The 26,187-nt window shown below is 39.0% G+C and overlaps 1 long non-coding RNA gene across 1 annotated transcript in view; it reads left to right on the plus strand.

Moving 5' to 3' along the window:
- The first annotated feature begins 219 nt into the window (after positions 1-219).
- LOC117243863 overlaps positions 220-26,187 on the plus strand; it is a 77,205-nt gene continuing 51,237 nt past the window's right edge. Inside the window, exons 1-2 of the long non-coding RNA XR_004495791.1 lie at positions 220-371; positions 6,553-6,841. This is a non-coding gene — a long non-coding RNA (uncharacterized LOC117243863). The remainder of the gene's footprint in view (positions 372-6,552; positions 6,842-26,187) is intronic.

Raw genomic sequence — 26,187 nt, forward strand, 5'->3', positions numbered from 1 at the left:
TATTGCCATGAGAATCCTTTTGGTGCCCCTGGTTTTGATCTGCTTCTGGCTGCATGGAGCCCGGGCTGCAAACCTCAAAGTAAGGGGCTCCTTCTTTGGAATAGCTCCCAAGCAGCTTTCCAGAGAAAGATCATTTATCCTCAAGGAATTCCCTTTTATAGAAAAAAGCCTTGGTCTGCTGCTGCTGCTTTCCTAAGAATGATTTGAAAACCTTTGATATTTGAAAGCTGAGCTGTTGTGATCAGATAAATCAGATAGCTGGGCAAGAGTGTTCAGTGTTAGGCAATATCCCAGAAAAAACACTTCAGTTCCTTTCACTGTCCCTTTCAGCAGGGCTGTTCATGTAGTCTGTGACTTCAGTTTTGGATAAGGTAACTATGGGAAGTCCTATAAATATTGGGATTACTGCATCAAAATTTGCTTTTTCTAAATGATCTTCAGTGTTTGCTTTTAATTTACCCTGAATGTCCACATTGGCAAACTTATTCCGCCAACTATTTATAAAATATGCATGCAAACAAACAAACCCCTGAGGCTCAAACTGAAAAGTTTTTGCAGATTTCATTGAAGTGTGTTTACTTTTTATTTGCCTTATATTGGTTTATTCCCTTTTGTTAAGGTGCTGAGGCAGTAGCTTGGAGCAATTTTATTTTATTTTTCCCCTGCTTTCTGTTCTGCATCTCAGAAACAGAGGGGAGAATATATAGAAACTGTGGCCAAAGGCATCATTTTTCTTTGCTTTGTGTCCAGAAAAACTGAGTTATGAATTTCATGAAAATGTGGAGTCTGAGCTGCTCTGTGCTTTCTCCCATTCCAAACATTGATATGGGCTCCATGGACTCTGTACCTGGACACACTCTCCAGAGTGCTACCATGAGATACTTGAGTAAGAATTAGTGAATCAAGACCTCAGGAACTCTGTTTCATGGAAAGAATATCAAGACAGGTGTAATGAGAAGACAGTTGTAAACAACCTCACTTCTTAGTCTTGAAGATTGAATAATTCTGTATGTATTAACAAAATAAATTACAAAGCAAATGTGCTCAGGCACTGCATCCAGAGAGACTTCATTTTGCAGCTAATTTATTACTTGTTTTTATGTCAGTTGGCCTGTCAGAAGATCTACTTATCTCCTGTATGAAGCATCGTCATTCTTGCTGGATGCTGTTCTCTGCTAACTGGAATTATGTTTTTTTAGACAAAGAATAAGATCCTGTAAAGCCTGTGAATGAACAACCTAGCACTAGGCAAATACCATTTACCTAGCAAACAAATGTGCCTTTTCAACTGTATGTGATTGGCTTAGGTTAAACTTTTCCCTGATGGTCCATAAGCAGAACATTTCAGAGCTGAAGGTGAAGGGACAGGACCATTTTAAAGCACAGGGTGCTAAGGAAAACCGTCTCTTGTGTGCTGGGCAGGAGGCAGATGCTTGTCCTGCTGAGACATTGGCTGTTTGGGTTTTGTCCTTAAAGCCTCAATTTCTTGAGTCAGGGAATATGTAATTAGCACAACGTTTGTCTTTTGTAATTGTACAGCTGGAAACCCAAGAGCTTTGCACCATTTCAGTGCACCTCCCTAACCTGAATGATGCAGTAAACCTCAAATACAGTCAGAGGGTTGGTGGAGTTTTTTCCCCCACCACATATAGTACCTGGGGCTTAATGGAAAATACAGTATGTCCCTCAACTTGCTGCAAAATCATCAGAGCTGGCATGCTGAGTGTAAACAACCCTGCACAAAGTGCAGCAGGGTGTGCTGGATGGCCTCATGGCAGCACCCTGCTGGGACAGAAGCAGAAGCCCACAGCTCGTACACCATGCTGGAAATGCAACAGAGCCTCATTTCTGAAATGTGGTTTAAGTCTTGTTCTTGCTGGCAGCTGTGTTAAAGCATTTCCTTTTAAACAGAGCAATAGTGTGGCCATATTAGCTTGCTCAGGCATCTGGGTCACTGCTAGAAGTGTCAAGCATGAGGGGACATGAATCTTAAGTCTCCCATAAGACCTACAGGTGAAACTGAGTTTGGTGTGCACACCAAAACTCTTACACTCTTCCTAGGTGAAACTGATGATTAATTCAAAATGTATTAATTCAAAATTCAGGAGTTCAAACTCAGAAGGCCATCAAACTGCTATTCTGTTCTGGGGTATTTTGTTTTCTTTTTGCCTTTATTTGTATTCATTGCTGGCACAGTAAAGGAATGTGAATTCTTTCTTTTGTTTATGCTATGAAGCCTTGCAGGCTTGTTTGCCCAAAGCAGGTTTGCTGATTTCAAGTGAAGCAGCATCATTTAAGTGATAATCTCTTGTTTTCTTCCAGAGAGGTGTAGATGTAAATAAATTAGTCCTGAATTAGTGCTGGCAACCCTCTGTTCAAGTTCAGGCATGCTCCTGGCACTCATGCCTGCATGCCAAAGAGTTCTTGGCTAATACCTATCAACAGAAACCTCACTCAATGCAGGCATCATGAGTTACCAGTTCCTAGACTGGCTAAGATGGAAAGGATAGTCTTTCACCTCTTTTCCCTATTAATTATAGGGCCAGGTACTGAATTATCCAGAGCCCTGTTAGGAGAGGTGGCCGCTCCCCTAGGAATGGAATGCTGTTTGCCCATCATTCTGAAAGCATCCCTTGCCACCTTAGGCTTATGGTTAAAAATAAAACCTTATACATCTAGTGTATTGACGACAGATACATACTAGAGACAGGTGTGGAGAAACAAAGCAATTCTTTCCTATTTCCAAAGGATAAATTTTAGTACCTCTCCCTCTGTATTTTATTGTACTGCAAAATTTTTGAGGGTACTCATGAGAAATATGAATGCATCCTGCTAAAACTTGCCTTTATTGAAGGGGACTTGGCAGTAAAAACGTTGGTTGTCCCCCTTCACATAGGAACTGGATAATTGGAGTGGGTACTTGACATTCTTTACTCCCCTGCTGTAAATTTCTTGATCAATTAATAATTTGTGATGCTTGTTCTAGCATTCTTTGTACCAGGTCACTGACCTCTCCACTCGCTAAGGTTGGAACAGATTGATGCTGTTTGGATCAGAGTAGAGCTGTTCCTGTCATAGTAATGACTTCCCTGATGCTTACTGAACTGAAAACAAACCACAGAATGGATTTTCTGCCTAGCAGGGACACGTTTACAGCAGTGTATAACCCTAGTTAGGCACAGAAGGTGTTTTACCATATAAACCTATAAAAAACAAATGTTTTAGTATTATGATGAGTTTAGGTGATTTGACTCAAATATGAAAAAATCTCCAATGTTAATAAATTTCTGAAACCACAAAGACTGGAAGTTAGGAATCTTGGAAGCAGATAGATTTTTTTCATCTGTGTGGTTTTCTTTCTCATTGCAGAGAAGATTCTAAAAAAATATTAATCACTCTAAAACTTTTAAAATTGCTAGAAACAAAAAAAAAAAAACTAATTAAATTATTAAAGTTTGCCTCTGTAATATATTTAAAGTTCATATTTAATATATGGATGTAGGAGCAAGTGGCTTGCTGTGGTTTTAGAATGGAAAATGTTTGGCATGCTTTTTGCCAGTGGTGGGAAAGATGTGAAATTGAAAAGAAGATGTAGGACATGGAAAACAGAAGAAGGAAGGACTTTTTTGGGAGGCTGACTTCTAACACAGGGAAAGGAGCTGGCACAGAGCTGAAACTCCAAAAGAAATGCACACCAGCTGTGGGTGACAGGCCAGGAGGTCAGTGCAAAGGGAAAACAGCAGGAAAAGGCATGAAATCAACAGGTAACACTGGTTATTCCGGAAAGTTCTGGGAACTCTGCTTGCAGCAACCACACAAAAAGGGAAGGAAAATGTTCTTGGTGACCCTGATATATGTAGTAAGCAATGTGCAAGTTTTGCTGAATAACTTTAGGTATGTTTGATCTTAAGTCCTGTTGGAAGAATAACTTGAAAGGTCTGGTTTGGACAGGACAGAAAATGAATCTTGTAATGAAGAAGTGATTTGGAATGCTATGCACATACAAAGAGGTCCACAGGATGCCTCTCTACACAGGCCAAAGGGTGTGTGTAACTTCAAAGTGTATACAAGAGACAGAAAGGGATTGACTTAGATCCCTTTTCATGCTTACAAATAATGAGCTCAGAATAGAGCTGTTTATCTTCACTATGGGCCTGAACACTTCCCTCCCAAATACAGTTAGTCAAGATAGTATAAACTATTTCTGTTGCTCCTTCCTTGCTGCTTGCAGGACAAACAGTGTTATTGTTGTTGTTTTATGATAAACTGTAGGTATGTGATTAGCTTCATGAAAGAAATCTAAAATAACTCAATTTTTTGTGTGCATGGTCCTTCCCCCACTAAGTTTAACTTTCATATCTGTCTCTGAGAAGAAGCTCCAGTTCCTGGGGCAGCTGCAGTTTCTTTTGGGCCAATGCTAGCATACAGTGGAGCAAAAATGAAATTTACTGATTCATTTTTCACTGTTTCTTTTACTGAACTTGTGAAATAGACACACCTTATTTAAGACAAACTACTTGATGGTTCCATGAGGTTTTTCCACAAAGTTTGCAAAAAGGAGTTGAAATTAATGGTTCCCGTGTGCACTGAAACTCTTTGCTGATTAATGAGGAGGAGTATGTGGTAGAAAATTACTTCAAATCACAGCAGAAATTTCCCATCCCTTCTTCAGCAACAATGTTGAAAGTAGCCGTAGTTTGCTGACTGTTTTAAAAGATAACCTGATAGCAGAGGCAGGCATATTGTGTTCCTTGAAGAAAAAGGAAGAACAGAAACTTGCTTTGTTCTTTAGATAAGACAGTTCCTATTTTGTCTTTCCTACAAAGTCTGGAGCTGTGTGCTGGGGGGAATGCCAGGGACCAATTAATCTGTGCCTCTGTGTGAGATCAAGTGTACCCAGCCCTCCTTAAAACATGTTCTGCTAGCGTCTGCTCCTGAAAATCTTCAGGAATGATTTTCCAGTGTCCCTAGCTAGTCTTAATTTTGTGTTTCATTCCTTTCTCAGTGCCTTCAGAATTCACCCTAGTATTTAACTTGAGTGCTAGTTATTGGAAATTAAGCTAACATTCTTGTTTTCCTGTTCCTAGTGGCTGTGAAAAATAATTGCTTTCTGTCTTATTTTATTTGGAAACTGATATTTTATCTGCCTCTGGCATGATACTTATTTTTTTTTTTTCAAATCAAGTATGGCAGTTGTTTGGTGGTTTTTACTGCTTTTGTTTACCTCTGAATTTTCTATATGAAGTTTTGCTGCATAAGAAATGGGATCTTACAGATTAGGTCAACTTTGCCGAGGTTGAATTAGAGTTGTAAACTGAAGTAATACACTTGTTATAGTATACTTACAGCTTCCATTTTTTTTTTTGATTTTCATTCTAGATATACAAATGCTATTTAATTTCATTCTGTCCTTTCCACAGCCCTCTTGCATACTCTCACTTGGTTTTCCTATGCTCCTCCCAAGGGTGAATTTTACTGTAGTGTTCCTCTGATTTAACATGAACAGCTGCTCCATCAAGAAGGCAGAGGGAGAGCTTGCTAAATGGAAACTAAACTATTTAGCAGCCTTTGGACTCCTGCATAAGTGTAAACAAAAAAGTACAGCAGACTTTTCTGTAGGATTCAGGAGGGGCTCAGAGGTGTGAACACCAATCGGACCATTATTATCATCTTTAAAATTTCACCCTGCATTTCCTACAGGCATCTTGGTTCTCATGGCTGAGATAGGGCAGGAATATTTAACCTAATGCCAGATGCCTTTTTCTAAAGGTTTCAAATTATTGATGATACCATATTCACTGTCTAGAGTTCTTGATTAAATATGACTGTGGAATAACTGTGCAAATGTTATTTCTAGTTTGGAATCCCCCCCATCAGTCCTTGCCTTTGTTCAGCTATTTTGCACTCCCTTCCAATCCAATGTCCTGTCCTCCTTATTAGCATTTGGCAGCAAACATTTGCTTTTTCCCACCACACATATTTATTAAATCACCCAAAAAGCCAGTAAATCCCTCACCATAGCTGTGGTCAAGGTTTATAATAACATTTGTAAATGATACACCTCAAGATGTTCCAAGGCGATGTCTGTCCTACGGAAAGAAAATTGACTGAAAGAATGATCTTTTAAGTCTCTCTCCAAAACGGGATCCCTTGCTGGTTTAACCTCTATCCCTGTAGCTGTGAACAGTAGCTGTAGCAAGAGCAGAACAATTTAAAAATTTTGGTTGTACTCCTGAATGTTGAACAGAAAGAATGTTTCACTTACACTGTGTGAGTGGAACAGCCAGTTTCTCTCCCAAGGAGAATAAGTACAAAGCTGAACTGAAATTAGTCATTGTTTGTTGCATTTGCATTCAGCAGGAGTGCTGTGCATGGAGGGCCTGTGTTGCTGAATCACTGACTGTGGTTTGCTTTCCTACAATAGTGAGAGGTGATGGGTATGAATAATGCTAAGTCTAAATGTGTATAATTCTTATGCTGTCTTTATTCTCATGGATATGTGGGACCTTGACATGTCAACAGCAATTCCTCTCTTCTCTGCTTTATTCCCAGCAGTCATTTATAAGGCTATTTGCATGTGAATCCCTATGGACACCTCTGGCAACACTGGGGCTGACCTACTAAAAGTAGATCTCCTAGGCTTTCAATCATCTTGCCGCACATAATAGCTGTATAATCCTGCCTGACTGCAAGAAAATGACTGTACACTGAAGGAAAGGGCAGATCAAGGTTCTTACTCTAACTGCTCAGGTAACCCATGCTGGTGGTGAGCAACAGATCACACAGAAGCTGTGAAGATCAACTTCCTGACCTGCTGATACCATCCACCAAATTGCTCAAGGTATTGCCTGCACTCATTAAGTTAAGAAAGGGTCCATATTTCCCTATCTATTCCCTCAGGGACTCCTCTGCATAACCCTGGTTTTGAACTTGTATCTCTGCTGACACAGCTGCTTAATGAGGTCCATTCTTCCCTTTAGGGGGGATGAGTTATTAGGTCTTGTACATTAGATAACATCACCTGACAGCTAAGTCAAAGTGTGGCTGCAGAAGCCTTGTCTGAGGGTTGGTTGGTAGCACAGCATGTTGCAGCAGGGAAGGTGCAGGCTTCAGGAGAGTACCATCAGAAAATGTCATGCTAAACACTGTTGAGGATTTGGATTTGGAGCTCTTATTTCTGCAAAAATGGAGTTTCACCCAGAATCTTTTTAAGTGTTTCACCACAGATAGCAAGGAGAAAGCAGAATTGTGGCATTTGTAAAGCTGTTTTCACGTAGAGAAGGGTGCTGTGAGTGCAGCTGTTGCTGGCAACAAGAACAGCTTGGAATTAGGTTAGGCAAAGTGGCATTCACATAAGGAATGTGAGGGGGGAAAGACTTGTGAAAAGCAATTGTAGGAAATGCTGTTTGGAAAAGCGTCTCCAGATTCATTAACATGCAACATAATTAATGCTCTGCCTGTTGCTGAAGCACTTGTGGTTATATAATAAATAGAGGCTTAATGGGACAATATGTAGTGCTCTCTCAGCAGAATAATTCCATATCATGGAGCAAAGAGGCTATCTGTGAGCTGATAATTTTACATACCGCCCTTATCAAACTTTCTAGGAATTGCAAGATGCAACACAGTGCATAGAGTAAGAAGTTAGGAGCAGTATTTTTTTCACTTTTAATTACAGGGTTAATGAGTTCTTGGAGGTTTTAGTGTGTGCAATGCACTCCTGGTCATTTTCCAGGAGTGCAGTGGAAGTCAACAAAGCTCGTTTTTCAAAGCGTTCAGAGTTTCATGATCATGAAAGACAATGGGAGGACGCTCCTGAACATTGTTGTCTGGGTACTAAGGATAGTGGAATGAATAGATAAAGAGAGGGGATAAAATGATAAATTTTACTTTTTCTAGAAGCATTTATTCTGGGTCTCCTCATGGAGGAGTCCTTACAGTTACTTACTTACAAGAACTGTGGGGTGAAAAAAATCAAATACATAAACTTTGAGGTTATGGAACTGCTATCTCTACACCACCTGATAGTAAGTTTTTCTGTGTTCTGGGTGTTGACCACTTCTGACCCCCACTTTTCTGATAGGATTTCTAGAGACTTTTTTTCACGACAATTATGGCCAGACCTATCTATGGATATAATTGGGGATTTGATTTTTCTCTTCTCCTAGCTTACCTATGCAAAAAAAATTTGAGGGAATTTTAACTCTATTAGGAACAAAACTGACTTTTTCTAGAGTTCTTATGCTGGTTGTAGAGAAGCATTTTGCTTCTGTGACTTGGGAGATGTTTGATAAATTCCTTATTCATGTCAGTTTAGGCTCTGAAAGCAAGAGCTTAACTGATGTCTTTCAGCATGGCAAACCTTGTAATTTTCTTGTAAAATAATATTCTTTTCCTGAAACCACTTCCTCATTATTGTTGAGTGTGTTTCCTGTGGGGTTTTTTTTCATCATCTCTGGGATGTGAGGCTAGCTGTTCTACTCTTCTAAAAGTAGGACCTCTGAAAAAAAAAGTGAAAGAATTGGAATATATTAAATTAGTAATCAAGTTGGTGATTTTTAAGCTTTTTTTTCTTTATAGTAAATTACTACACACACGTGTAAGGGTTTTTTGCTATGGTTTAAATAAATAATTTGGACTGCTGATTTTTTTTTGTTTTCCCTTCTCTGGGCATGGCTTGGGAAAATAGAGATTATTGTCTTAAGGATGCTTCAACTTTCGCATGCAAATATTCTCATTTCCTTGAAAGATTATAACAACCTGTGAAAGTCATAGTCCTGTTTAAGTCTTTGCAGAAGCATGGTTATTGTTTCTGTTCTTGGAATCCTTGGAGGGTACAAGTTCCACATTCTCCTTGAACAAATTCTACCAAAGCTGTTCTGTTCTTGCAGGTAGATGTCAAATCTTTTGTTGTTTGCAGTGGTGCAAGTCACTCTTGCTGTTCACATCAGAAATAACAAACAGACTGCAATAACCACTGCATTTCAAGACCACCACAGTTTTTCAAGCTCAGCAATTCTGTTCTGTGCTTCCAGCTCTCAGCCCCACAGAGTTTTTGAAAATTAAGTAATTGAGTGCCTGTCAGGCTACATGTGCTGTATCCTGCTTGGGACAGGAAGGCGTACTGGGTGTTAGCTTGTGTCAATTATCAGCCCTTTCCCTGAAAGAAAAACTTCATGTCTCAAATTCACATGTGCATTTTGTTTGTATGCTTTGAAAGAATTTTTTTTAGCCAACAGGGATCAGTGAATTTTATAACTATTAATTCTAGAAGTAGCTGATAAAAATCAGAATGAATTTACAATGCATTCCAGCAACCAAGACTCAGTCCCTTGATATCTTATTGAAGTTCTTCTCAGGACTTAGATTTATGGATAAAAATAATGGGAGAGTAGATGAATTCTCCATAATTTCTATATTGTAAAATTTGTAGTAAAAACACCAAAATAGATGAAGAGAGAATAAGCAATGAATGGTAAAACCTGATATTCTTTAACAGTCAGCATATCATCTTCCTTATGGTCATCTTTAAAGAAGAAAATATTGTTCTAATAATACTGGAAATGTGTATATATAATACTGGAAACACCTTACTGTTGTTTGTCTTGTTCAAGGATGATATTGAAAGAGAACAAGTAAAAGAAGAGGTTTTCTGTTTTGTGCATATTCTACTACTTACCACATAATGCCAATTTTCAAGACAATGCCTGGATGGCATAAAAAGACAATTTTGAATTGTCTTCTAATTTTCTAATTATCCTTCTAATGAAGGACCTTTATGGTTTCTTTATGCTTTCTGCTTTCAGAATGTTCTTTCCTGAACTTTAACAAAACAAGGTAAAACCTAATGTTGGTTTGTTGTTTTTTTTCTTTTTTTTTTTTAAACTTCCCTTTGGGGAAAAAGGGTTTTTATAATATCAAAGACTTCCACAAAAAAAAACCTGCTGGTTCAGTCACAAAGTCCAGAAGAACTAAACTGAGTGTTAAGCATTTTGTAGGCTGTATGGCAGTACCTGGCATCTTTTTTTACAGAGGATTTTAGTTCCTCTGTAAAAGGTTGTATGGTAGAAGTGATGCATTCATTTTACAGTCCAAGGCCAAATGTATGTTTTTGCAAATATGGTATAAATATGCAGGTGTTTTTTATTACCTAACTTATCAAAATCTACCTAAATTACTGAATCAAGTGGATTCTACTCAAAGCCTTTCAGGCTTTGCATTTCTCTGGTGAATAACCAGTTTTCTTTCACTGGAAAAACCTGGTTTGTGCAAGGATCCTCTTGGGACTGTGTGTTTTCTCTCAGAAGAGCTGGATCTCACTGCTGCAAGAGACTCAGGAGACAGTGCAATGCAGGATTTCTTCTGGGAGAAAGTACAGCCTTCCTTTGTGATTGGAGGAAATTATTCCTATTTCTAAGTTATTTTACATGCTGTGATGAAGGATAAATGCATTAGTATGTATACTCTATGCTAGACTAAAGAGAGAGAATAGTGTCAACAACCAGGCTGTGCTTTCTGAAAGTCCAATAAAAAAGCCTTCTCAACCTTTAAAACAAATTAAAACATTAAAGGCTGTGTGTCAGAACTCTTGGAATGCTTTTATTCCTCTGGAAAATCTACCTTTGCCAGTAAATGTCCTAAGAGTGATCTGACTATTTCTCTTTGAGAACTACTTGTTTCTCTTTGTTACTGAGCCTCTTAAGTTCTTCTTCATTTTTACGGAATATTATGTCCTTTAAAGTGACAGTAATTTACAGAAATATTTAAACCATTACTCTCTTTCTCAATGAAATGTCATTTACACAGAACCTTCTTGAACAAGTGTCAAAAAATATGTATTTTTTCCTTTTACCTGTAACTTTGAGCACTCTCTGATCTTTTCAACCTTTTCTTCACAACCATTAAGTCATAAACCTACAACTAATTATTTTCAAAGCAAACTAAATGCAAGTTGAAGTGTTCTTGTAGATAGTCTTAAAATAAAATTTTACTCCCCTGCAAACTCAGGTTATAGGATTTACAATAACATGTTAGAAAGAAGACATTTAATGGTGATTTTAAGGTGTCATCATGAGTTGGCATAAGTTGCCTAAAGAATTCCTCCAATAGATTCCCATAATAAATATGCTGCAGTACAATAGATAAACCCAATTTATTTTAAGATAATGCTTGTTCTATCTATATGGGCACACATTGATGACCTAGTCCTATATTTTAAATTAGGGGTAGCATTGTTTTTTACATTTAATATCTTTTCCTAAATATTGCTGGCAGTAGTCTTTCAGCTTCTCTTGTATGGTTCCCTTCCAGACCTCTGGTGCCTTGTGCAGATGAATAACAGAATAGCAGACTGTGGCTGTGTCCTGAAGGACTGTTTTCTCTTGGTATTGCTTTGGAACTGTGTTGAAGTTGGGCTCTTTTTGAAGAGCAGCCTCTGAAAGGGAAATGCATAACGATTGGTTAGCATATGTTTCCTGTGATGAATCGTCTGAGAAGGTGGTGAACTGTAGTCAAAAGCTTGATGCCACAGGACCGTGCTGTGCTGGATTTGGGTGGGGTAATTTTCTTCTCAGTGGCTAGGAGAGGGCAATGTTTTGGATTTGTGTTGAACCCAGGGTTGAGAATATACAGTTTGGTTTTGTTATTGAGGAGCAAGGCTTACACAGAGCCAGGGCCTCCTCTGCTTTTTCTACTGCCAGGCTAGCAAGGATGTCGGGGGTGCACGAGAGGCTGGGAGGAGGCACAGCCAGGACAGGTGACCCAAACTGACCAAAGGATATTCCAAGCCATACAATATCATGCTCGGTGAGGGGAAGAAGCAGAGGGGGGGATGTTTGAAATTATGGAGTTTGTCTTCCCTGTTGCATATGATTTGGCCCTGCTTTCCTGGAGGTGGCTGATCACCTGCCTGCCCATGGAAAGCAGCGAGTTAATTCCTTGTTTTGCACTACTTATGTGTTGTGCTTTTTATTTCCCTATTAAAGTACCTTTATCTCAACCCATGATTTCTCCATCTTTTACTTTTCCAATTGTCTGCCCTTTTTTCTTTTTTGGGGAGTGAATGAGTGGCTGCTTGGGTTTCAGTGGCTAGCTGAGGTTAAACCATGGCATGTTTATAGGTAAAAGTAAATAACTCATCCAGTCCTCAGAAGGAGAATAAGTAGGAGAAGGATCTACCATTGTTGTTGAAAACTTTTTTTTAAAAGACTATGATTCTAATAATTCAAAGAAAAAAACAGCTGCTGCTTCTCCTGAGTATCCTCGGCATCTAAAGCCTGACTTGAGCTTTGCATGTCCTTTCCCAAGCATGCTGGAGGAAAAGAGTGTTTGTTTTGAAATATAACAAAAATCTCTTTTTGTTATACTATAAGAAGAGCTTTTATTCAACTTCAGCTACTCGAGGTTATGTGCCATTTTTATCCACTTAATCCAGTATCATCTCATCAGTCTCCTGATGCAGAGAAATTGCAGATCAGGTTAAGTCTCTTTCTTCCTTGGTGTTCAAACATCTAGTTGATGTGGAATAATTTTAAAATTGTTTTATGAAAGAAAAGTGGAGAGCAAATAAATGCAATACAATGACATCTATTATCCTAGAGGTGTAGTGTGTGTGTGCACTTCCCCTCTCCTCTCGCAGTGCAATGTGGAAGTATGTCTGGAAACCGCAGCTGTGGGACACAAAACTACCCCAACAACTTGGGGTAATAGAAACTGGTTCTTCTCTGTCAAAGGAACAAAAGCAGGGGAAAGTCTGGTAAAGCAAACATCTTGGATTGTGGCAGCAGAACTTGAAAGACTGGACCTGCCTAATGACAGTCTGCAAGTCCTTTCTGAATGAATTTATACAAAGTGCTAATGAAGACAAACAGTCTATTTAGGCGTGCTGGAAGGCTCCCATTCAGCCAGCAGCTGGCATGAATGTTGTCAGTCAGAAGACACAAGCAGATGACAAATAACTGAATATGTGGAGAAAATGAGATGACAATGAGCTGATTTCTCATTAACACTTCTTTTCTTCTTTACATATTATAAACATATTATTCAGGGTTGGTTGTAATGGCCTCCTAAATGCCAATAAGTCATGCTGAAGCAGTGTGCAGATGGGAGGCTGCTGCTGGAGCTCTCCACTGGAGCTGCTGGGCACTTTGCAGCCCAAGGTATTCAAGACTCTCTGTGCTCCCAAAATAACTTCTGTGGAGTACAAGAAAAGCAAGTCCTAGGTAAGCAGGGTCACTGGGAAGTACTCAGGATCTTTTCTTGCTCTGATTACAAAAGAAGCACAATTTTTATGAAAATTAGGGGGAGGTTTACTCTCAAGAGCAGAGCTAGCAGAATACTTCCAAGAGCATTATCAAAGTATTCTATATTTTTTCTTCAGTCTTCACATACTTTTGCATGCTCTTTTTCTTAGAATAATGGAAACCATCAAATAACTGAGAATTAAAAGCAATTAAACTGTTGAGGAATTGCCTGGAGAGGCCTTCTGCTGTATACCAGCAGTATAAGTGTCCCTGGCCTGCAGTGCTTTGGATTCAGCCTGACATCCAGTGAGACAAACAGGACTATTGGGCACAATACTTAATTATACCTTCTAGAAAATGGAGATTTGATATTTGATTCCAATATCCTGCCTTTCTTCTTCCTCTTGACCCTCATATCTGTCAGACCTTTCTTGCACAGTCACAGTTCCTTTTACAGTTCAGTCCTTGATCTAAATTCAGGAGGAACCAAGCAGATAAGTCCCCCACTGATATGCTGAGCTGCTTGTGGCTTTCCTAACTTCTTCAATTAAGGCAAGAGATTGCATTGGTCTACACTTGCCCATGATATCCATATCTGATGTTCATTGAAAGTTTAAATCCTAAAGCAGAACACAAGATTTTCTGCTTTCTAAACTCAAGTGGTCAGCTGAATATGTGGCATTTTTTCCAGTATTTACAGGTCAAGTGTTTATTTTGTATTTGGGACTTCTTTTTGTTTGGTTCTTTTGCTCCTCCTTTATCCCTCAAGTCACTGGACAACTACTCTCAAAATGTTTTCTTTATTATGTGGTAGGTTCTCCAGTTTAACAGGACTGAGATGTGGGTGTATTTCTGTTCACATGCATAGATACATCCCTACACGGTCAAAATGTTTCTTACGCCTCCCTGCAGAAAGGATTGCAGTGGTCAGCAGATAGATCCAGTCCTTCCACATGCTTCAAATCTACCACAACTGACTCAAATTATTAGCTGTCCAGGATTCAGAGTAACATTTTATCTCCTTTCTGTTTCTGTGTAGTCCTCAGTAGTCTGAAGTACCTACAGGTATTTGAAGATCCCTCTTGGTGCTTATTTACTCTTTTGAAATCATGTTGAAAATATAGCCCTTAGCCATTTTACATCTATGAAGGATGATGATACTTCCATTAATGAAGGAATTTCTCACAGTTGGGGGCACCTGGTCTGCCCCAGCAATACCCAGCATGAGGTTAAAAACGAACAAACCAACCAAAAGATCAATTTACTTGGCCTCCTTTCAGTGCACTCCTCTGCTCTTGAGTGTTGAGTCTCTTTCCCCATGTGGTGGGAGGCACCTGCCCTTGGCTGCATAGTCATGTTTTGGAGGTGCTTATATTTTTTCAGTTCTGAGAAGTTCAAATTTTACAGTGCACTTAGAGATGATGTAACTTGAGACTGCTGACAAAAGGGTCCTTTTGTGTGTCTCCTTCCCCCTCTCCATAGGAGCACTGAGCTGGGTCTTGAGGGTTCAGGCTTCAAAAGAGCGCTTTTTTCTGCCCCTCTCTGCACTCATTGCTGCTTATAATATTCCCATATGCCTGCACAGAGGCTATCAACAGGAGAGGGGGACTCAGGCAGGCACACTTATTTGCAGTACATCATCAGCAGGTTCCTCTGCCAGGCTCCTCTTCCATTTGGATGGGTGCTGGTGTGGCCAGACCTAGTCTTTGAAACTTTCTCTTTTTCAGGTTGAGTTTTTGATGTGTTGTGGTCTTATGAATACCCTGAATGACCAGTGATAAAAAAAGCAAAAATAACAAATAAAGAGAAAAAAACTCCCCAAAATCCTTAGACATGTGTTTTCCTCCTAAAAACCCCTAGTGTTCCTGAGAGATGCTAAGTGGTGCTCTATTATATGCTGGATTATGTGGGGATTTAGATCTCTGCATATTTAAGCAGTATCTGTATCCATGAACACACATTAAACCTGCCCCTTTTTCCTCTGTGTCAAAATACATTGTGACAGTTCGTGAAAATAACATCTGCCAACAAGAAGTGCACCAGGCAGTGAAGTGAGCCTGTAGGCACTGAACTGGGCCTGCTCCAGTCTTTTACAGGATGGCATGCTTTTTTGTACAGTGAATGCATAAGATATCTTCATAATAAGTAATGGCTGTTGCAGTGTTACCTTTTTTAATGTTTTTTGGGGTTGGTTCTGTGTAATTTGTAACAAAGCAGATGCAGGTCTTCACTGTCTGTGGTGTTAAAACACCTCCCTTTGCCTTCACAACTTTGTATTCATCATAAAAACAGTCTAATTATTGTTCAAAATTTTTGTACCTTTAAATCCAAGACATATTTGCACCACAAAAAAAAAAGCTTAAAGTAATATCCTATCCTCAGATACTTCAACCCCAAACCTACAAAGACTGTAGTTAATTTTATTTCTCTTTCAGCGATGTTTCTCATTGATTTTAGTGTTGCACTCTGAATAGCAATTACATGGTTTAATAAGTATATTGAAATTATATTAATCAAGAAAATAAGCAAATGGCAGAAATAATGACTGAAGAGGGATTAAGATAGAGGAGTTAATATATGTTAAATTAAATGCATATAGGGTTAAACTCCTGCCTAGGATGAGCTTTTTTTGCTTCCTGTTTTTGCCATCAACTGCCTGTGTACCCACAAAAGAGAAACAAAGCAAAATAAAGCAAAATAAATGTAAAATGGACTTATATTTTTTTTTGGGGGGGGTTAGGTTTTTATCTGATTGCAAGCTCTTCAGCTAGACTATCTTACTCTTGATGTGTATGCCAGAGAGTACGTCCTGGGGTCCTAATTTGGTTACATACTCAAAATAGTACAGTAATAGTGTTTAATGATGATCATGATGGGGAGATACAAGCTTAGCACCACACACAGCAGATAAATTTTGGGAATGCTGTTGCTTTCATGATAAGGGCAATATTGATGGCATTCCATCATTCTGGCTATCCATAGCCACTTTTTGTTTCTCATTTTATTTAGAGGCATGCTTTTTCTAATAATTTTTTCTTTTTTTCCCAAAGGAAAAATGGTTATGCAGTCCCAGAAAATTACACTAAAGGGAAATTAGCTGGAGCTGGTCTCATCTATAACATGCCTACAGCATCATGAATTCTGTGGGCTGTGCCAGTGTGTGGTTGGGACTATCAGGAATTTCCCAGGTTAGACTTGTAATTTGCAAGAAGTTTGAGTGATGATCCTGTAGATTTAAATATCTCTAGGGTACAAGGATTGGAATGGTATAAAATTATTGCTATGAATGTGAGGAAAAAAGCATACATGAAACAAAGAAAAGCTATGGTAAGTGGCTGATTTTGGTGGTAAAAGAAGAGACAAACTGGCATGTAAGCCTTTTGTTGGAAATAAAACAGAAGCAGCAAACTTGAAGTTTTAAGATATAAACTCACTATAGCCTGTCAACAGGAATAGTGCCATGAGGAATTTAAAAAAAAGAAATCTTCTGTTGTGAGAACTCTGTCTGCAGTGCATGTGATGTGATAAAGGGTTGTCTTTTCTCTGTGTGGTCCCATTTGATTACAATGCTAGGAGAGCCTGGCTGCGTTCCATATATAATTAATTGCAGCTTTGGTTTTAGATTGCAGCGGGGCCAGGCTGCCTCTGCCCCTTGTGCTTGTTCACATCCTTAGATATCTTTCCACCGTGCCAGCTGGTGAATGAATGGAGCCTTTCACAGCAAGTCTAACAGGCATGAATGGTTGAGTCATTGTCCTTGCTGGCTCTCTAGTTAATCTAGTGACAAACAAGGTTGGAGCTGCTGCAGTTGACATTCTCTTTATTGCCTGTGTTTTCAGCGTAAACACTGTGTGTAAAGGGATTTATTTCATCTTTTTGCCAACTCCTTTCTGTTTCTTGCTGGTTTTGGAAGGAATAGATTCTTCATGAAGTAGCTGTAAAATCATTACGTGCTAGGTTCATTTGTTTACTCCTGGTTTCCAGTGAAGCAGACAGTTGAATGCCTTAGGTTCCAAGTTGTACAATTATTTTTTATTTCTTCTGAGGTTCAATTCTTTCTGCTTTGTATGTGAAGTTACACCAAGCTATTGCTTTAGTTCTTGCCTGGTTGTAGGAATGTGTTTCTGAACGCTTATTTTTTTTTTGCAGTATACAAGCTTAAATAAAACTTTAAAAGTAGGTTTATTTTCTTACAAATAAATGTTATAGATGTGAAAAAAGATTATTTTTTAATAGCCTTTTTGATAGATGCAAAAAGCAGAGAATGTGATCTAAGAAATTTTGCACTAGAAAATGTCCTTTCTATGAGTATTTTAAGCTAATTTTAAAAAAAACCATTTTCTTTCATGAAATACTTCTGATACTCCTCTTGTTATATACTAAAAGTTAAACAAACTTTAGGATAGCATAAATAGTAATAAAAATACTATTTTTATAGTAATAAGAAGACGTGTCAGAAATGCAAATAAGTTCCATGTCGTGTTTGAAAACTATGTGTGTTTTCATAAATTGTTTTTCTTGACCATGGTATCTAAAAAACGGGGCTTTTTTAAGTCAAGAAGGAAAGGGAATTCATGCCAATTTCTCATTTTCCTATTCGCTAGATCTGTCAAAATCGAAGAAGGGAAAGTGAGTCAAAAGGGCAAAACCAACATCCAGCAAAACTGTTTGCTTGTCATTCATGGAGCCAGGAAACAAAAATGCAGTTCTGGCAGTTGCTTTTCTTCTATAATGAATTGTGTGTAACACAAAACCAACCAAACAGAAAAAAGAAACCAAACCAAAAAACAAAGAAAACAACTCAATGACCTTTTTCTAGCTGTCCTAGAGGAGAAAACTGTTTTTGCAATGAGAAGTGTTGTCTCAGTAGTGATGTCCTTCTGTGTACCCTGGGTGTGATGCAGACATGCAGGGAGTGCCCTTGGCACTGTCAGGGGCCTTTAATGTGCCTGGGTTCATCAGTACCACCATTGCTGGGGGTGGTTTTGTGCTCTGCTCTCCCTTATCCTGGAGAAGACAGGAGGGTGGGAAGTATCCTGAGCAACAGCACGGGAGTGTCTGGGCTGCCAGGGAGAAGCAGGATGTGTTCCAGAGCCTCTTGGACACAGGAGCCACGCTCTGTGTCTGTCTGTGCTTTACGAGATTATCTTCAATTGTAGTTCTTGTACGCTTGCTTCCTTGTTCTAACAATACCCTTCCAACTTTCTGGAACCTCCCTGGGCCTCTACCTATCTGTGCAGTTATAAATGAGCAATATGTGTGTGTCACAGTCCTTAACAGGTCTGATATTGATACACACACACACATACTGCTAGTTGAAGGGTTTGTCTGGAGCAGGTGCTGTCAGAATGTTATTATAGGGGAACCGGGAGCAGAACTCTCATTAATGCTAAAGGAGAAGTTTTCCTAATTCCCTGCTAACCATACTGAAAACTTCCCCCAAGAGACACAGTTTAATAGTCATAATTTAATTTGCATTAGTCCTCTTTGCCTAATTAAAAATGTATATAAAAAAGCAAAAGGCACAGAGAAAAGAGCTCTTAAACTCTTCAGTATTTGGGGCTTTCTATGATGTTTCACCAATGCAGTAAGAGGAAGAAGAAAACAGCCCATGCTGACTTATCTGAACATTAATTTGAACATTAATCCTTCCTTTAAGAGATATATTTGAAATGTGGTGTTCCAGAGTAAAATGGGGGTGGGGTGCAAGGGGGCATGGGAAGGATTCATTCCTTTCTTCATTCTGTGGGGGAGCTTCGTCAAGAGCTGCACATGTGATGTAGCCTGTGTTTTTCAGTCTTGCTGCACACCACTGATATTAGACTGTCTGTTCCAGGAGTTTGTGACTAAAGGTCACAAGCTAAATATTTCATTCTGTATTGGGAAAGTACAGTTTGAAACCTGACTAAAAGAAAAATCTGAAATCCAAAGTTGAATTATACTCATAGAGGTTGCTAAAATCTCAGTGTATGAAAGAAACAGCTTTTCTTTTTAAATTCTACCTTTTATGAAATAAATAGCTACTTGAGTAGGCATTATGTTCTGCACAGGAGTTTCCTGCAGAGGGTTTAGTGTGGATTTATTAGCATTAAGGAATACCTTGGAAGGATTAGGATAAGGCTCTTAGCAAATTTAGTCTCTAGAGGACATTCTTGATGACATGTGACTGGCTTCTGACTCTTGACCTTCCCCTTTGAAGTGTTAGCATCTGGATAGTTATCACAAGATTCCATAGAATATAAAAAAATTAAAATATTCCCTCCAATTAAGATTTTGTTAACATGTAAATGAAATATGACCTACATATAAGCCCTTCTTAGTGGTGATACTTCCTGATGACAAAAAAATAGTGCTTTCAAACCTTGTATTTTGATCTAAAGAATAACCTAAATTGAAAGATTATTAATTAAAAAAAAAAATTACAGTGAAAGAAGAAAGGAACAGAGTTCTGTATTTGACTATTCCCAGTCCTGATTTCCCTATGTTACCCATCACCCTTTGATTCACACTAAGGAGGAGATCTAAAAAATGGTTGCCTTGCATTCATGCTGCAAGGCATCTCTTTTTCTTCACTATCAGCACTGATGCATCTCCACTAGTGCAAGCACAATCCACTCTGAGGCACTTTGCTGTCACCTTTGTGGAGATGAGCCAAAAATGTTTACATGAGGCTTAGAATGAAAGTCTAGCAGGCACCTGACATGCTCCCACTTGTTCCACTCAGAGATGTTCCTGAGGTAGCAGCAGCTGGCGTCTTTTCAGGAGGAAAAAAAATACTGGTCACACCCCAACTACCCTTAGAAATCGACCTTTAGAAGTAAATACGGAGAAATTCTGCATTTCCTATTCCTATGTTGTTTTAAACAGAACTAGTAAGTTTTTGCAGGACTTTGATTTTTGTTTTCTTTTTTTCCCACTGAAAACAGTCACGTTTGTTCCGCCTAAAGAGAAGATTTATATGAAATCCCCTTTCAAATGTCCCTGATCTCTGTTTATATTTCCAAATCTTTCTTCCTTCCCAGCAGAGTGAGTTTGAGGGAGGAGCAGAATCACTATGGCAGCAGGCTGCTTCCCAGACGTGTCAGAGAAACCTGCCAAGTTTCTTGGGTTCACTGTGAGTGCTGCTGGGATTCGCTTTTGTGCTCCTCACGTAATCAGTTGAAAATAGCAGTGTTTGAATGAGGATTTCATACTCCTTTACTCTGTCCCTGGCAGGGCCACTTGTGTTTCCTCATCCATGTCAGTCTCATGCTTGTTCCTGGGAGGATGGAAAGGAAACAGTGGGGCAAAAGCCTCCTTAATTTGCTTCTGAAGACAAAGGTCTCATCATGCCTCTTGTACTGGAGCACTGGTACAAATCAAAACAGCAGCCCCCTGAGAGTGTTCAAATGGGATTTTCTGGAACTGTGTCTCATTAGTTTTCTCATTGGAAGGTCAGAAGGGCTCAAGGAAATAAGTAGCAGTGGATCAGAACTGTCGACACAGCAAGACCCAGCTGTTTTTTAAAATTGTGCCAGTGGTCAGCACTCCCAGCAGAGCAGCTGTTGCTGTTCAGCCAGCCCATCCTCATGGGAGCAGAGAAACTCTCAGAGATAGATGCTCCTTGTGAAGGTTGTGTTACTGCCATCAGGAAAACATTTCCATGGTTTAGGCACGATTTGCTTACTTCAATCTGTCAGACATATTTCCAAGCTTTGTTTTTGGGTCATTCTTTCAAATTGCAGCTGAGAGATGCTGGGATGCCACACCTGGTCTTGGATTGTGTACTCTTGCAGGCTAAGGGTTGTGGGAATGTGATACTTTTGAAACATCTACCCCTCAGTGCTGTGCATGTATGTGGAGTACCCTTGTGTCTGGTTTTTGTGGCATCCTCACAAATACTCATCTCTGCAGTGTGGACTAGTCCTCAGCCTGCAGCTGTGTCAGCTGTTTCTTGTGGTGAATGACACCAAATCAAGAGAATGACGTAGCACTTTTTCTCATAAGTGTGTGCTCTTTGTTTTTGGGATATCCACTGGAGAATGTAAGTGTTGCTCCATGCCTGTACATCAGTTTTTGATGTGTGCCTGTGTTTTAATTACTCAATGTACAAGGTATTCTGTTGATTCTCCATGAAATGCCTGAGTTTGGAGCCAATGCTATCTCCTTTATATGCTTTAGAATTACTCTCCAGAGGTATCCATTTCTTTATACTGACTGTAGGGGAAACATAAATTCCTAGCATAAGTTCATTGAGTCACCCTGTTGGTCTGTATACCTTTGCAGTGCTGAAGTAAGTTATCTGAATTCACCCCATAGTCTTTGAAGTGTCTGATTTAGAGGCTCTTGTTGCATTGCTCATTTGTTACTTGCAATTTTTCTCCCTTTTGCAGTGATAGCAGCAAAGAAACTCTTATTTCAGTGCATTTCCATCAGTCCTGTATAGAAATAGAACAAATTCTTGGGAAATCAGAACAGATCCCAGAAGGACCTTATGGCAATTTCTATTCCAACGTCAAAAGGCACCATTTACATAATGCAATATCTCCACTGAAAGGAATAAACTATAATTTAATGCAAGACCTTTTGTCATTTATATCTTACATTTAAATAATAGATGCATAAAATTAAAATAAAAATATTTAAAAGAATGATGTTTAACCAAACACTTCAATGAAGCTGTGAAATTGAACCCTATTTCTTATGCTCAGCATCAAAAGTTTTCATTCTTGTTTTAACAAGCAGTAAGAGGCAGATTCATATTAGCTGATCGAATCCAGTCCAACTTTATATTGCTGTAATTCCAGCTGCTCCCCTTGCTCAGCTTCAATTTATGTAGTACTGGACTCCCCCTGGCCTCCTTTCCTCCTTCCCTCTAAGATTGTAGACAGCTCAGGAAGGGTCTCTATCTGCTAAAACAAGCATGGACAGGAAAGGTAAGTATCTGTTTGTATTTTTCTTGCCTTAGACTCATACCCCTGCTTTGTAAGAACCTCTCCAGGATCTCTAGTTATTATAAGGAAACAGTGCTTTTTTCCCATTAAAAAGTGCTTTCTATATTGTTTTTCTTTTTTTTTTTTTTTTTTTTTACCACAATAAGATAATGCTCTGCAAGTGTGAAGGCATCTCCCTTTGTTCTAACCAAAGGCTTTAGCCTCACTACAAAAGCTTCCCTTTTACAACCTGTAAGCTCCTATAGGTTTATTTCTTTATACAGGTTTTCCAAGGAGTTATTCTGCTTTCATTGGCTGTGGGTTTTGTTGGGGGCTTCCCTCTAAAGCTTTTGAGCCAACTACCTGCATTAGCTTCCACACCTGTCTCCCTCATTCTCAATTCCCTCCTAATCCTTCCTTACTGAGTGTTTTCTTTATAAGTGAAGCCCAGAAATGCAGCCCTGCAGCTTTTACGCACTACAACTGTCACATGTACCTCCCTGAACAGCCAGATTAAAGGAAGCCAGTTTCCAAAATGTTAAATGTTAGCAAAGATCACCCAGCACATGCTTGATGTGCCATCTGTTACAAACAGGAATGAGGCTTCAATGGAGGAAGAAAGAAAATAAATCCTGTTTCTTACTCTGTGCTTTGTATATCTTGCCATAACGTGACTTTTCAAACTACTTCAGGTTTCCTTTGCAGATTTGACTTTCAGCCTTTACCTAATACATGCAAACAGGCTTTGCAGCTGCTTCTGTACCACATCTCAGGTACTGGTCATCTTGACTGCCCTTCTAGCTGCAAGTATGGTGCTAGGAAGTCCTGAAGTGCTCTTAGAATAGATAAAGTTAAGACTCTTGCAGGAAGAAGAAAAAGTCTCTTCTACCTTCCCAAGGCTTGTTGTACCTTGGACTTCAGTTATGTCTTTGTAATTCTGAACTGGTCCTCTGTTATTTCCTTTTAGTCATATTGTTCTTAATCAGATCATGGAGGACAGACCCATTAGTGTCACCACTAATTCTGTTTACAATGCCTTATATGCCCCACTTGCAATAAATCTCAGACTACATTGTGCTTTGGCAAACACAAAATTGTGTTAATGCTTATGAAGAAGGCCAAAAAACCTTCCAATGAACCTAAGTCTGTTCTTCACAGAAAGAAACTTCTTTGGCCCTTGCAGTTGCTGTCAAAGGGTAGCTGTAGCCTGACTTCCTATTTTCAACATCCCCCCGCCCTCGCCCTTTTTTTTTTACCAAGTATGCTCTTATCAAAAGAGAGCATGGCCATCTTTCACATGGGAAGCAGAAGTTCACATTCTGGGTGCTGTTCTACATTTCCTAGGACTAGTGATTTTGGTTTTTTACCTGCTTTTCCTGCAGGTGCTGAGATAAGGATTTTCAACAGTAAAGGACTTTTCTATTTTCCTGTGCCCCTCTGCTCTCTAAGCCTGAGGTGTGATGCCTAAAAGATCAGGGTTCTGTAAAATAGAAAGTATGAAAACATGTATAACTGCATACATGTTTATGACAAATCTGTGCTTAAAAACACAGAAAGATTGACTGATCTTTGCATGTCCTCACCGAATCCCAATAGTACAGGACCCCTTTGCATAGAGAGAGCACTTTTTGTACATCAGCAGTAACTCAGAAACTTGTGCTAGAGGTTTTGAGAGAGGCTAGACAAACTTTTTCAAAGTTATTAATCTAAAATTAGGTTTTTTGTTTGGGGGTGCATAATATTTTTTTGCCTTTTCCTTTGTTGTTTTGGTTTGGTTTTCCTTTTCTGTTCAGGTCAGGTAGTTAGGATGTATGCCAGAAACCAAGAGTCTACTGGGGCATGGTAGCAGTGCTTATGACCCTGATAGTAGCCAGCTTTCAGACTATGCTTCTGCTGTCAGGAATACCATGTATGTGACTGGAGTATTTGTGAGTGCAACACAACTACTTGCTTTTTCCATGTTTATATAAAAAGAGATTTATAGTTCTTCAGAGTGAAGCTGCCTTTGTTTGGATGCAGAGTTTTACTTTGCTGCAGTTCTGAGGGGCCTTCAGACACACTCTTACAAAAGCATTGTCCTACATTACAGCAGGCTTGTCACAGTTAGTGGAGACATGGGATGTAGAAGAGAGGTTGTGCAAAGTACTGCACCTTACTGTTCAGAGTAAGGGAAATTATGATGCCTTCCTATCTGGTTACGGTAAGACTTGTACGTCACTAGGAGTTCTGCCAGGGGAAATCCGTATGTCTGACACTTTTAAGAGATCTGAGCTACGTTAGAAACTGTTCAGTTGTGAAAAAGCTGTTCAATCTTTTTGGTGCAGACACAAGGAGATAAGATTTTGGTAGCATAACTGAATTACTTCTGAAGGTTAGAAATCTGCAGCACTGCAGTTAAATGCACCTGCAGAATTCCTGGAGTCTGCAATGCTTCAGAAGTTTCTGTAAGAAATACATTACAGAGCAGCTCCAAATAAGAGGGAAGGGGAACATTCTTTTTCCTGTGTTTAGAATAGAGCCAAAGGAGACTGCAAAGTAGAGATTTTTTTCATCTTTCCATTCTTCTGAATGCACAGCTCTCATTTCTTTCTAGTATATATCATAACTGGACAGATTAATTTGTTTTTAAGTGGTTTATGGGTTTTTAATGTTTCTTTTAGATGTGAATTTTCTATCCTGGGAAGGATTACTGCAGAACTGGAGAATTAGTCCCATAGGATAAGAATTTAGCAAGGGAAAAGGATATATCATCAGGATGCTACAATATTAGATTGAATTAATTGCTAATTTACAATGCAGGCAAAAGACTAGAATGCAAGAGGTGCTGGGTCAGCAAAAGGAAAAAGGAATTATGGGAAGGAAAACTTTATCAGTTTGATTCTTTTCTGTATGATTGCTGCTCCCAAGTGGATTAGAAGAGTTCTACTAGAATAAGAGAGGGTAGGCAGGAGGGAATTTCCAATTAGAGATATCCCAAATCTTATTTATAAACAAGATTAATAACAAAGCAATTCTGATCTGGCAGAACAAAAAAACCCACTTTGTCATTTTGCCCTACTTATCTCCTTAGATGCTCTTCATAAAATCAAATAATTCACTTCAAAATGTAGAATAAAGCTTATTTCATAATTTCCTTGAAGCATCAAACTGCTACTGTGAAGGACTGGTGAAAATAAATTGCATTTGCATTTCTCATAGGGATCACACATGGCAGCCCAAGTACTGTCACTGTTTCAATATTAAAAGACTACCAAGGTTTTGTCCCTGGTACTGCATGTTTATGTCCCTGGTGTCGATGTGTGTCTGGTTGTGTGATAATACAGAATAATGAAAATCCTGAAGAAGGTGTCACATTTTTACACAACACTTGAAACTGTTGTAGGGAGCAATTGCTGTTGTGTTACTATTTGGTTTTGATAAAAATGACAGCCATATCTGGACAGATGTGTTGAGTGAGCCACAAAACAGCAGGTTCTGATATAGCACTTCTGACAGGGAGTGTTTTCTGAGTGCCCAAGGTGAATGTGCATGGTGTTGCTGCTTTCATAAGAAATCAAGCAGCACAACAGTATCCAGTCCCTCCTAGAGCTGGGAAATCTATTCTATAAGAAGGAAAAAGCACTCAGCTATTGCTAAGTCAAATAGTTCCATGAGACAAAGGGTCTAGCTGTTATGTTGTGGCTTCTTAAGGGTTGTGTCTCTTAATGAATTTTCTGATTAAAGTGGTTTGAGTTTGAGGGAATTTTTCCTGGTTTTGAGGCATTTGCCTTCCTCCTATAAGGATTTCTGGATTATAATGAGGTTTTCTTTTCTATTCTCTGAAATGTGTGGAACTTTTCACCTTCTGGTACATTTGGTTGAAAATGGTCAACATGTCCTGGAATGTGAACACACATGAAAAATCAGACAGCTTGGAAATACGTAAATGTTCCAGGCCAGTAAAAAGATTAGGAACATTTGCATTACATTTCATTTTGCCAGGCTTGAAAAAAAGCCATTGTCAAGATTGCCTGGTAGCTTTAGCCCTTATTGAA

The sequence above is a fragment of the Parus major genome, chromosome 2 (genome assembly GCF_001522545.3).
Source record: "Parus major isolate Abel chromosome 2, Parus_major1.1, whole genome shotgun sequence".
Classification (NCBI taxonomy): Eukaryota; Metazoa; Chordata; class Aves; order Passeriformes; family Paridae; genus Parus; species Parus major.